Here is a 10,114-nt window from a genome sequence, read left to right as displayed (position 1 = left end):
AACAAAAAGACATCACTGAGAAGCGTGGCATTGTTTTACTTTTTGGCAAACATTTTAATGTGTGTTCCATAGAAGTCAGCTGGAGCCTCACATCTGTTTCTGTACTCAAACTGTTGTGATGTATTATTTTGATTCAAGTCTGTAAAGGAAACCCAGACTCCTACAAGTATGTACTTAAAAAGAGGAAACTTCACAGAACCTTGGAAGGGGTCTCAGGGACCCCCAAAATTCCAGACCACTCTTTGAGGACTGTTGCTCTAGGCAGCATTGTCTCTACCCGCAACATATCCAAGATGGAATTGAAAAGAGAATCATGACTACCACCAAATATCCTACCATCATTCCCGTTTTGCCAATAAGGAAATTGAAGCTACAAGATATTAAGTGTTTAGCCAGAGGAAAACAGCTACCACCTCACTACTGAGAGAGCCAAACGGTTGCTTAGTAAAGATGGAAACAAACAAACTTACATAGTGGAGCAAATGCTGTGATTGGTGGTCAGGTTGGGCCAGAGCATGACATGGAACCAATTTTGTGGTGAGTGTCCAAGAATTCAGGAAGAAGAACCTTTGACGGTCCCCAGGGTTGGAGGGGACTGAGCTCAACCTTGGAAGTTCTATGGCTTTGCCTATGTCAAGGAAGGAGGCACTTTCCAGGGGAAAGAAAAGGTGGGATACTCGTTTACATCTGTGTAAAACAAAGTGTGTGATTACAGCGTGCATCCCTCCTTGATCTCGCTTTTGATGATAGATACTGGGATGTTCTGAGATGAACAGGGAGATCTTTCTGGCCAAAGATTGGGTTGGAATATGGAATGAAATGAAGTAAATAAGGTTGACACCAGGGTTCAATTTTGAAATTGCAGAGACAGGGAAGTATCACCTGTTTTTTAATTCATCTTGACAGGCAGCCTGGAGTGCAGGAAGGAGCTCTTCCATTAACAACTGTGTGACCCCAGGCAAGGTAGTCACACTCTCTGGGCCTCATTCATATTAACACCTTTACCTCACTGAGTAGTCCTGTGAGCGAAGCATATAAGGTGTTTAACAAATAATTGTCTCCTGGGAAGGTCGTATTGAAATTAATGGAGGTTTATTATTTTCCTCTTGGGAGCTCCCGTGTCTTCGTTCCCCACATGGAAGGTATCATAGCCACCTGTCCTGATTTCAGAAACCCCACAAAACTGCTTTCGTGGGGCTTTTGAAATGAAACGTGTGTGTGTGTGCACGTGGTTGTGTGTGCGCATGAATGGCTAGATATTATCACCTCTAGAATACCCTAAAAAAAACACACACACACACAAACCCTCAACTAATTTTTTCACACCCTTTCGAAAAACTTGCTCTTTTTTGTGTGTAACAGCTTTATTGAGATATAATAGTTTACCATAAAATTCAGCCCTTTAAAGCTGATTCAGTGGTTTTTAGTATAGTCACAAAATCATTCACCTATCATCACCACTGTCTAACGTCGGAACATTTTTTCACCCCAAAAAGATATCCAGGATGCATTAGCGGTCGCTCATATTTACCTCCAACCTCCTCAGCCCTGGGCAATCACTACGGTATCACTACTAGGTTTCCCTATTGGGACATTTCATATAAATGAAATCAGAGATCATGTAGCCTTTTGCAACTGGTTTCTTCCATTTAGCGTGTTTGAAAAAAAAATTTGTTGTCAATGTTTATTTGTTTTTGACAGAGAGAGAAAGAGAAGGAGCATGAGCGGGGGAGGGGCAGAGAGCGAGGGAGACACAGAATCCGAAGCAGGCTCCAGGCTCGGAGCCCTCAGCACAAAGCCCGATGCTGGGCTCGAACTCACAGACCGCGAGATGGTGACCTGAGCCGAAGTCGGACGCTCAACCGACTGAGCCACCCAGGTGCCCCTTTAGCATGTTTTTAAAGTTCACCTTTGGGTAGCATATATCAGTACTTTGTTCCTTCTTTTTTTAGACTCTTTTTTTTAAAATGTTTATTTATTTTTGAGAGAGTGGCAAGAAGGGGAGAGGCAGAGAGAGGGGAACAGAGGATTTAAAGTGGGCTCTGCACTAACAGCAATGAGCCTGATGCGGGGATTGAACTCATGAACCCTGAGATCATGACCTGAGCCGAAGTTGGATGCTCAACCGACTGAGCCTTCCAGGTGCCCCAGTACTTTGTTCTTTTTAATGACTGATACTGTTCCGTTGCATGGATATACCTACCACATTTTGTTTATCCATTCATGAGTTGATGGAAATTTAGTTTGTTTCGATTTGGGGGCTGTTAGGATCACACTGCTATGAACATTTGTGTGCAAGTTTCGTGTGAGTATATGTTTTCAATTCTCTTGGGTGTACACCCAGGAATGGAATTGCGGGCTCATATTGTAACTCTAGACGTAACCATCTGGGGAACTGCCAGGCTGTTTTCCAGAGTGGCTGTACCATTTCACATTCCCACCAACGATGTATGAAGGTTCCAATTTCTCCACATCTTTGCCAATACTTGTTATTATCTGTCTTCTTGATTATAGCCATCCCAGTGGGTGTGAAGAGGTATCTTATTATGGTTTTGATTTGCATTTCCCTGGTGACTAATGACGTTGAGCATCTTTTCATGTTCCTATTGATGCTCCAAAGTATATCTTCTTTGGGGAAATATCTCTTCATATAATTTGGCCATTTTAAAATTGGGTCGTCTTTTTATTGAATTTTACATGTTCTTTATAAACATTCCCAAAACTGCAACCTTATCAGACAGATGATTTGCAAATAATTTCTCTCATTCTGTGGGTTCTTTTCACTTTTTTTGATGGTTTCCTTGGAAGCACAAAAGTTGTTAATTTCAGTAAAGTCCTATTTATTGATTTTTTTCCCCCTTTAGTTGCTTGTGCATTTGGTTTCCTAAGAAACCATTGCTTAATCCAAGACCACAAAAATTCATGCTTGTATTTCTTTCTAAGAGTTTTATACTTTTAGCTCTTACTTCTGGGTCTTTGCTCCATTATAACTTAATTTTTATATATGGAGTGAGGTAGGGGTTCGACTGGCACCATTTGTTGAAAAGGTTATTCTTTCCCTGTTGAATTGTCTTGACAAAAACCTGCTTCTTAAACTAGCATTCTGTGGGGAAACGTACTTCCGAATGAGGAACTTGAGGAAGTGGGACCATTGTAGGTTGGCAGAGTACTTTTAGAATCAACAGAGCAATGACTGTCACCACAACTCACGTCCAGTGTCTCACTCTTTCGAATAATTTATGTATACCACTGCTTCGTGTATTCCTGACAACAACCCTATACAGTAGCCTCCATTATTATATCCGTTTTACAGATGGGGAACTGAGGCTCAAAGAAGTGGAATAACTTGCTGTATTAGTTATATATTGCTGTGTCACAAATTACTCCAAAACTTGTGCTTAAAATTATGCATATTTATTTTTTTAATGTTTATTTATTTTTGAGAGAGAGAGAGAGACTGAGTAGGGGAGGGGCAGAGAGAGAGGGAGATGCACAGTCCGAAGCAGGCTCCAGGCTCCCAACTGTCAGCATAGAGTCTGACACGGGGCTCGAACCCACGAACTGCGAGATCATGACCTGAGCCAACGTTGGACGCTCAACTGACTAAGCCACCCAGGCACCCCAACAATGCATATTTATTATCTGTCAGTCTTTGAGGGTCAGGAACGTGAAAGCCACTCTCTCATGAGGTTGCAAATGAGGATGCTTGCCAGGTCTGTAAGTATCTGAAGGCTTGACCGGGGTCAGAGGATTTACTTCCAAGCTCATTCACATGGCCAGAGGCAAGAGGCCTCAGTTCCTCACCATGTGGACCTCTCCAGTGTTGCTCGTGTGTCCTCATGACATAGCAGTTGGCTTCTCCCTGAGTGATTGAACTGAGAGGGAATAGGGAATGAGTTACAGTGAATCTCATGACCTGACCTTGGAAATCACGTATCCTACCGTTACGTCTGCCACATTCTGTTCATTAGAATCAAGTCACTCAGTAAGGCCAGCATTCTCTGGGGAGGGAATTAGGCTCTACCTTTTGAAGGGTGACATATCCAAGGATTTGTAGACATATTTTAAAACCGTGACACTTGCCCAAGCTCACAAAGATTATAAGTGCTTTAACAAGAGAAACCCACTGTGCAAGCACTGCTAAATCCCTGCTCGCACCACACTTGTTAATGTCCCCTTGGCCAAAGCAAGTCACGTGGCCAAGCCCACAAGCAATGGGGAAGAGGACAAGAGTCTCTCAACTAGGAGTTAGAGTTCACTGGGGGCCAGCAATATAATAGCCTAGATAATGCACTGTCTTTTATCTCCCTGAAATGTTGGAGTCTTCTGGAATTGTCTTTTCCAACTTGCATTGTCTCTATTTCCTTGGGTTTACTTTCTCTGCCTGTTTTTAAGCCCCCCTTTTTCAGGTTAGAAACATTCCTCACATGTCTGATGATCTTTGGCTCTCCATTCATGAGGGACTAAAATACTTAAGGAAGCTCTGGGGTGGAGAGTGGAGCTTGTCTCAGAAGGAGATTCTTTGTATGGTAATCAGACCCAGACCTGCTATCTCATAGGAGGGGGGGGGGTGGATCCCCAAACGTCAGTATCTATAGATGTTTTCTCTTCTGCTGGTCAGTGTTCCCCAAAAAAGCAGCCTCCATATTCCTGCCAGGGGAATGGAAGTCCGGGCCTGGGTTCTGAAAACCAAGCTGGGGCCAGGCAGGGAGTAGGGACTCTCTCCATTCAGAATGCAGACTTTCACTTGCTTTCAGTACAGCGCCTTCCCTAGGCCACAAGGCCACGCCTGGAGTATGTCTCTGAAGACCCAGGTGTCCCCCAGACCTCCTGTATCTATTGTTCAACCTCTCTCAGAGGTAAACCTCCCATCATCTGTGGGTATCACGGAGGGAAAGGTGCTTGGCTGGGCAGGATAGTGAAAGAGATTTGGGGGTCCCAGCTGTTCCTTTTAAAGACTCTAAGCCAGTCCTTCTCTGTCCAACACCACCTTGCTCTCCAACTTCCAGAATGTTGTAACTATCATGGGTCCTCTGCCGTATCCTTTCCTGACTTCTTAGTCCTTATGGATTTATGCTTTAAAAAAAAAAAAAAATTCCTCTTCTCTCATTTAAGGGGGAATCTAATGGGAAAACATGTAAATAGCTAAACACATATGTTTACATGGTTTCATTTAAAGAACACAACAGGTTTTTATCTTTTTAAATGTTCATTTGTGAGAGAGAGAGCAAGCAGGGGAGGGGCTGAGAGAGAGAGAGAGAGCAAGCAGGGGAAGTGGGGGGAACCGAGGACAACATATGTTTTTAAACAGCCTATCAGTTAGGAGTCAGTTGTAGTAACAGAAGAGGTTTATTCAGAATAGCAGGTGCTTAAAACAAATTTCATGCACTAGAAGAATGGTTTCCAGGCTAGGCCTCCAGGGATGACCCTCAGAACCCTGCAGAAGTGACCCTCCAGGAGAGCTGCTACCCAGACCAGAGTCAGGAAACTGGGGAGTAAGCAGCTGCTGTCCCAGCTGCCAGCCCCACCTTAGCCACGATGAGGGATCCGAGAGCTGCCGTCAGACCGTTGGCCTCAAAGCCACACAGAGCTCACTAGATCCATCCAGAAAATGGATGCCTGGAGCAACAAAGCCGCTCCCCCCTCTACTTAACTCCGTTCTGAATTCAAGTCTTGTGTGAAGGCGTCTGACTGGTGGAACCCCAACCCCTGACACGCATCTGGGGGGGCTTGCCATCTTTTAGCTTTCCAGCCCCTGCAGTGCAAGAAGGCACAGCGGAAAGAAGTTAGAACAGGTGTTGAGTGTACCAATCTACCTATCCACCACAAAGGGTAAGAAAATGTGGATATCTGTTTTGTAACTGGACACTAGGATTCATTCCCTTGTTCTTCTCACCTTACCTAGCTTCCTTCCTCCTAGCCTTGAGTTAAGGATTAAACTCCGGGGGCGCCTGGGTGGCCCAGTCAGCTAAACAATAGGCTCTTGATTTCAGCTCAGGTCATGATTTGATGGTTCGTGGGATCAGGCTCCGCTTTGGACTCTGCTTTGATAGCACAGAGCCTGCTTGGGATTCTCTCTCTCCCTGTCTCTGCCCTTCCCTCACTCGCGTGCATGCTTGCACACACACACTCTCTCTCTCTCTCAAAATAAATAAATAAACTTAAAAAAAGGGGGGGGGGATTAAACTCCAGAAGCGTCCCCTCTTGCCTTTGGTCGGGGGTTAGCAAACTTGGAGAGTAAATACTTTAGGATTTGCAGGCTAGATGGGCTCTGTCACAAGTATTTGACTTTATTGCTGTGGTGAGAGGGAAGCCCTAGACAACATGTGCACAAATGAGTGTAGATCCAGTAAGACTTTCTTCACAGAAGCAGGCAGCCAGCCGGATTTGGCCTGCGGGCCATAGTTTGCAGACCCCCGTGTTTGCTGTTACTGTCTGTTGACTCAACAAATCCTTACTGAGCATCTACTATGTGTCAGGTGCTTTCTGGAGGAGGGGATATAGCAGTAAACAAGGCAGAGACGCCCCATGTCCCATAGAGTGAACATCCTACCAGGAGTGATGGTCTCCTCCCCCACCCCTTCCCTGCCTAACACACACTTTTATTTAACACTCCATTTAAATGTTTTTTTTTTTTTTACTGTTTATTTGTTTTTGACGGGAGGGCAGGGAGGGGCAGAGAGAGAGGGAGGCACAGAATCCAAAGCAGGCTCCAGGCTCTGTGCTGCCAGCACAGAGCCCAACACAGGGCTCAAACTCACGAACCCTGAGATCAAGACCTGAGCCGAAGTCGGATGCTCAACTGCCTGAGCCCCTTTAATACTCCATTTAGGCCGACCTTCCTGGACTTTCCTCTCCCCAGCCAGGGTTGGCACCCTGCCTCTGAGCTCTGGCAGGTCCCTGTGCACACTGAGGTCACTTGTACCGACCTTGTGCAGGAGCATTGTCTGCTTCTGTATCTGGTCCCCTGCAGAACTGCTAACTCTACGAGGATGAGAACGTCCTTGCCTCAAATCCCGCGGGGCCTGGCTCAGAAGCATCCTGTGGTCCGTATGTGCTGAACTGACTTGAAAAACCTTTTGTGGAAGCCGAGAGATAAAACAGCAGACATAGTTGTGGGCACATTGGTCTGGCGTGGCCCTATTCAGATGAGAACTTTTGTTTCTCAGTTGAGCGATGGTGTAATTGACATGCTCCCTTCTCAAGTATGCTTGCTTATGAGTTTGGTCAAATGTTTCTATTCTTGTGAACACCACCACAATCAAATGTAGAATATTTCTTCATACCCAGAAGTACCCCTGAACCTTTTTGCAATCAACCATGCCCCTGTCAAAGCCCAAACCCCAGGCAATCACTGATCTGCTTCCTATGGCTGCTGATTAACTGTGTTCTCAAACTTTATATACGTGGAATCATACTGTATGTATTATTTAATGTCTCGCTTCTTCATGCAGCACAATGTTTTGCTTGTATGAGTAGTCCGTTCCTTTTTATGGCAGAGTAATAGTCCACTTATGGACATACCACAGTCTGTTTGTCAGATGAGAATTTAAAGATATCTCTGCCTCTTCCCCCAGAGCCTACCATGGGGGACTAGGAGAGTCTCATGTGGCCTCAAATGTACTAGTTAGGTATTATCTCTGAATGAGGTTATCTAGATAGTTGGGATTGGAAAGCTGCAGTGCAGTTGTGACACCCCCCCCCCCCCCACCGCTGGCCAGACACTGGACCCCTAGGTCCATACCTGAGTTACTGCCATTGAGCATGCAAATTATTAATGAAACATGCAAAATATACCACATTTCGGCAGCTCTTTCTTGGAATGTTTAACATTTGATAATATAATTGAAGTTGCAAAAAAAAAAAAAAAAAAAAATGGAAATGGCCTGCGTGTCTCTGACCCAGGGATACCCTCCCTGTAGTCTCTTATTGTGGTTAGCCACCGTGGCTTTCCAAAACTCTTTCCTTCTCCCTACATTTATCTGGTGCCTCTGTTCCCTCTAGTTCTGTCTTTCCCAAGGGTGGAGGGAGGCTGGCCCCACCTCCTGTAATGAGGCCATCCACACAAGATCTGTATCACCATAAAGATAATCACCCCTTATCTTTGGATAACACTTTTCCGCTTTACAAAGCACTTTTGGACCATTATTTCACTTAAGCTGAGCCACAGCCCTGCGATGGAGGCAAGCTGCTTATTATTCTCACCTACGTTTTACAGATAAAGAAACTGAGGCTCAAAGAGGTTATGACTTCTCTGAGAGGCCAGGGAGCTGGGACTAGCGTTCCCGCTTCTGGCTGGCCATCATGTGCATTTTCTCCTGCCCCTGTGGCTTCCTGCATTGTAAAGAGGGCAAGATGTCCCTTGGGTTCCCATTCTTTATCGTCACATTTCTGAATTCACTGGGCAATGAACAGCATCCATTTCCCGAGCTCCTGCAACATAAGAGACAGAATGTGTTCAGACGGTGATAACGATCATAGATAATTTTGTAGGCATGCAGGCTGAGTCAGGTGCTGTACTAGGCCTTCTAGGGATCTTATCTCTGTATTCCCAACTGCCATACAAGGTAGATATTATTATGCATGTTTTCCAGATGAGGGAGCAGCCTTAGAGAAGCTAACTTGCCCAAGGTCACCTGCTATATTTCTAGAAATTCTCTAGCCTCTTGCCGCGGTTGGGAACAGTCTATTGTGCCTAGGCTTTGACATGCCTTGATTCAAATGCTGGCTTTCCCCCCTGCTTCTGATATGATCATGAACTTTGAAGCTATTCTGTCATCTGAAAGATGGGAGGACGAACCCCTCATTCACAGAGTGCCAAGGCCCAGTCTCCCGTTAGAGGCTCTCAGGTCACTGTATGCCTCGCCTGCACATGACCTGTCCAGGTGTAGTTGTGTGATCAATTACTATGTGCCCCTCCGCTAGACTGTAAGATCCATGAAAGCAGTCTATCATGGTCTCCGCTTCTCCCCACAGACTAGCATGGTGCCTGGCACATGAGTGTGCTCAGTAACCGTCTGGTGAATAAATAAAAATTTATCGGGAGGAGTCAGGATGAGTGCAGTGAGAGACGGGGATTGTGCGGTGGTTAAACTCGGGGAAAAGCGGATAATGGCATCCTAAAAACTCACTTTTGTCATGACTTATCTGGACAACGGAAGCTAACCTTGTATGTCGGGGCATCCTTGGTGGGAATAATGTGTCCGTACAGCAGTCACACTGAGCCACCCCCAGGGCTTGGCATGAATGTGTTTCTCTTGGAAGTTTCAGACTCCTTCCTTCTTTCAGAAGAACATTTTGTATTTTGATCACCAGGCAACTCTCTTAACAATGTCCTCCCTTTGAGTTTCTGCTTTGAGGATGGAAAACACAGGGGGAGAAAAGAGGGACAGGTCAAGTGAAGGGAGCTTCAGTTTGGCAGTTCGAGAAGGCCCACGCAATGCCAAATAGCCTGCTCCCATAACAGATAAATGGGCAAGTATGTGGCACGAGGTGCTGGATGTGTCCCCTCTGCCCCCAATCCATATGTTGAAGTTCTAACCTCAGGCACATGTTGTATTTGGAGATGGGGTGACTATCCTTGGAGATGAGACCTAGAAGGAGGTAACCAAGGTTAAAAGAGGTCGTAAGGGTAAGGCTTTAATCCATAGGGCTGGTGCCTTTATAAGAGGAGGAAGAGATACCAGAACTTTCTCTCTGCTATGTGAAGATAGAGTGAGAAGGTGTCCATCTACTGTCAGGAAGAGAGACCTCACCAGAAACCAAATCAACTGGCACCTTCCTCTTGAACTTCCCAGCTTCCAGGACTATAAAACAACAGATTTCTGTTGTTTCAGCCCGCCAATCTAGGATATTTTTGTTATGGAAAGCTGAGAAGATTAAGACATGGAGTTATCCAGAAGGCTCTATTCTATGTTGTAAAAATAACGTTGAGGAGCCTCAGAATTTAGTCTTGTGTTCTCCTGTATCTTCGACGGGATTTTTCCTGTCTCCTCTGGTTTTTCTGGCATCAAAGTTTAAACATGCCCAGGTCTCTACAGCTTTAAACACCCCTCTCTGGGGCCCAAGGCCCTTCCTCGCTATGGCCATGTTTTCCTCCCTACCTACCAGCCAA

The 10,114-nt window shown here is 45.3% G+C and overlaps 1 protein-coding gene across 1 annotated transcript in view; it reads left to right on the top strand.

The window, feature by feature from the left end:
* The window catches only part of PRF1 (perforin 1), a 261,612-nt gene that overhangs the window by 157,686 nt on the left and 93,812 nt on the right, over positions 1-10,114 (top strand). The gene's annotated exons all lie outside the window — the stretch shown is intronic.

Source organism: Panthera pardus, unplaced genomic scaffold, assembly GCF_024362965.1.
Source record: "Panthera pardus isolate Hobbes unplaced genomic scaffold, ASM2436296v1 HiC_scaffold_22, whole genome shotgun sequence".
Lineage (NCBI taxonomy): Eukaryota > Metazoa > Chordata > Mammalia > Carnivora > Felidae > Panthera > Panthera pardus.
The sequence above is the reverse complement of the archived record's forward strand: the minus strand, read 5'-3'. Positions and strand labels throughout refer to the sequence as shown.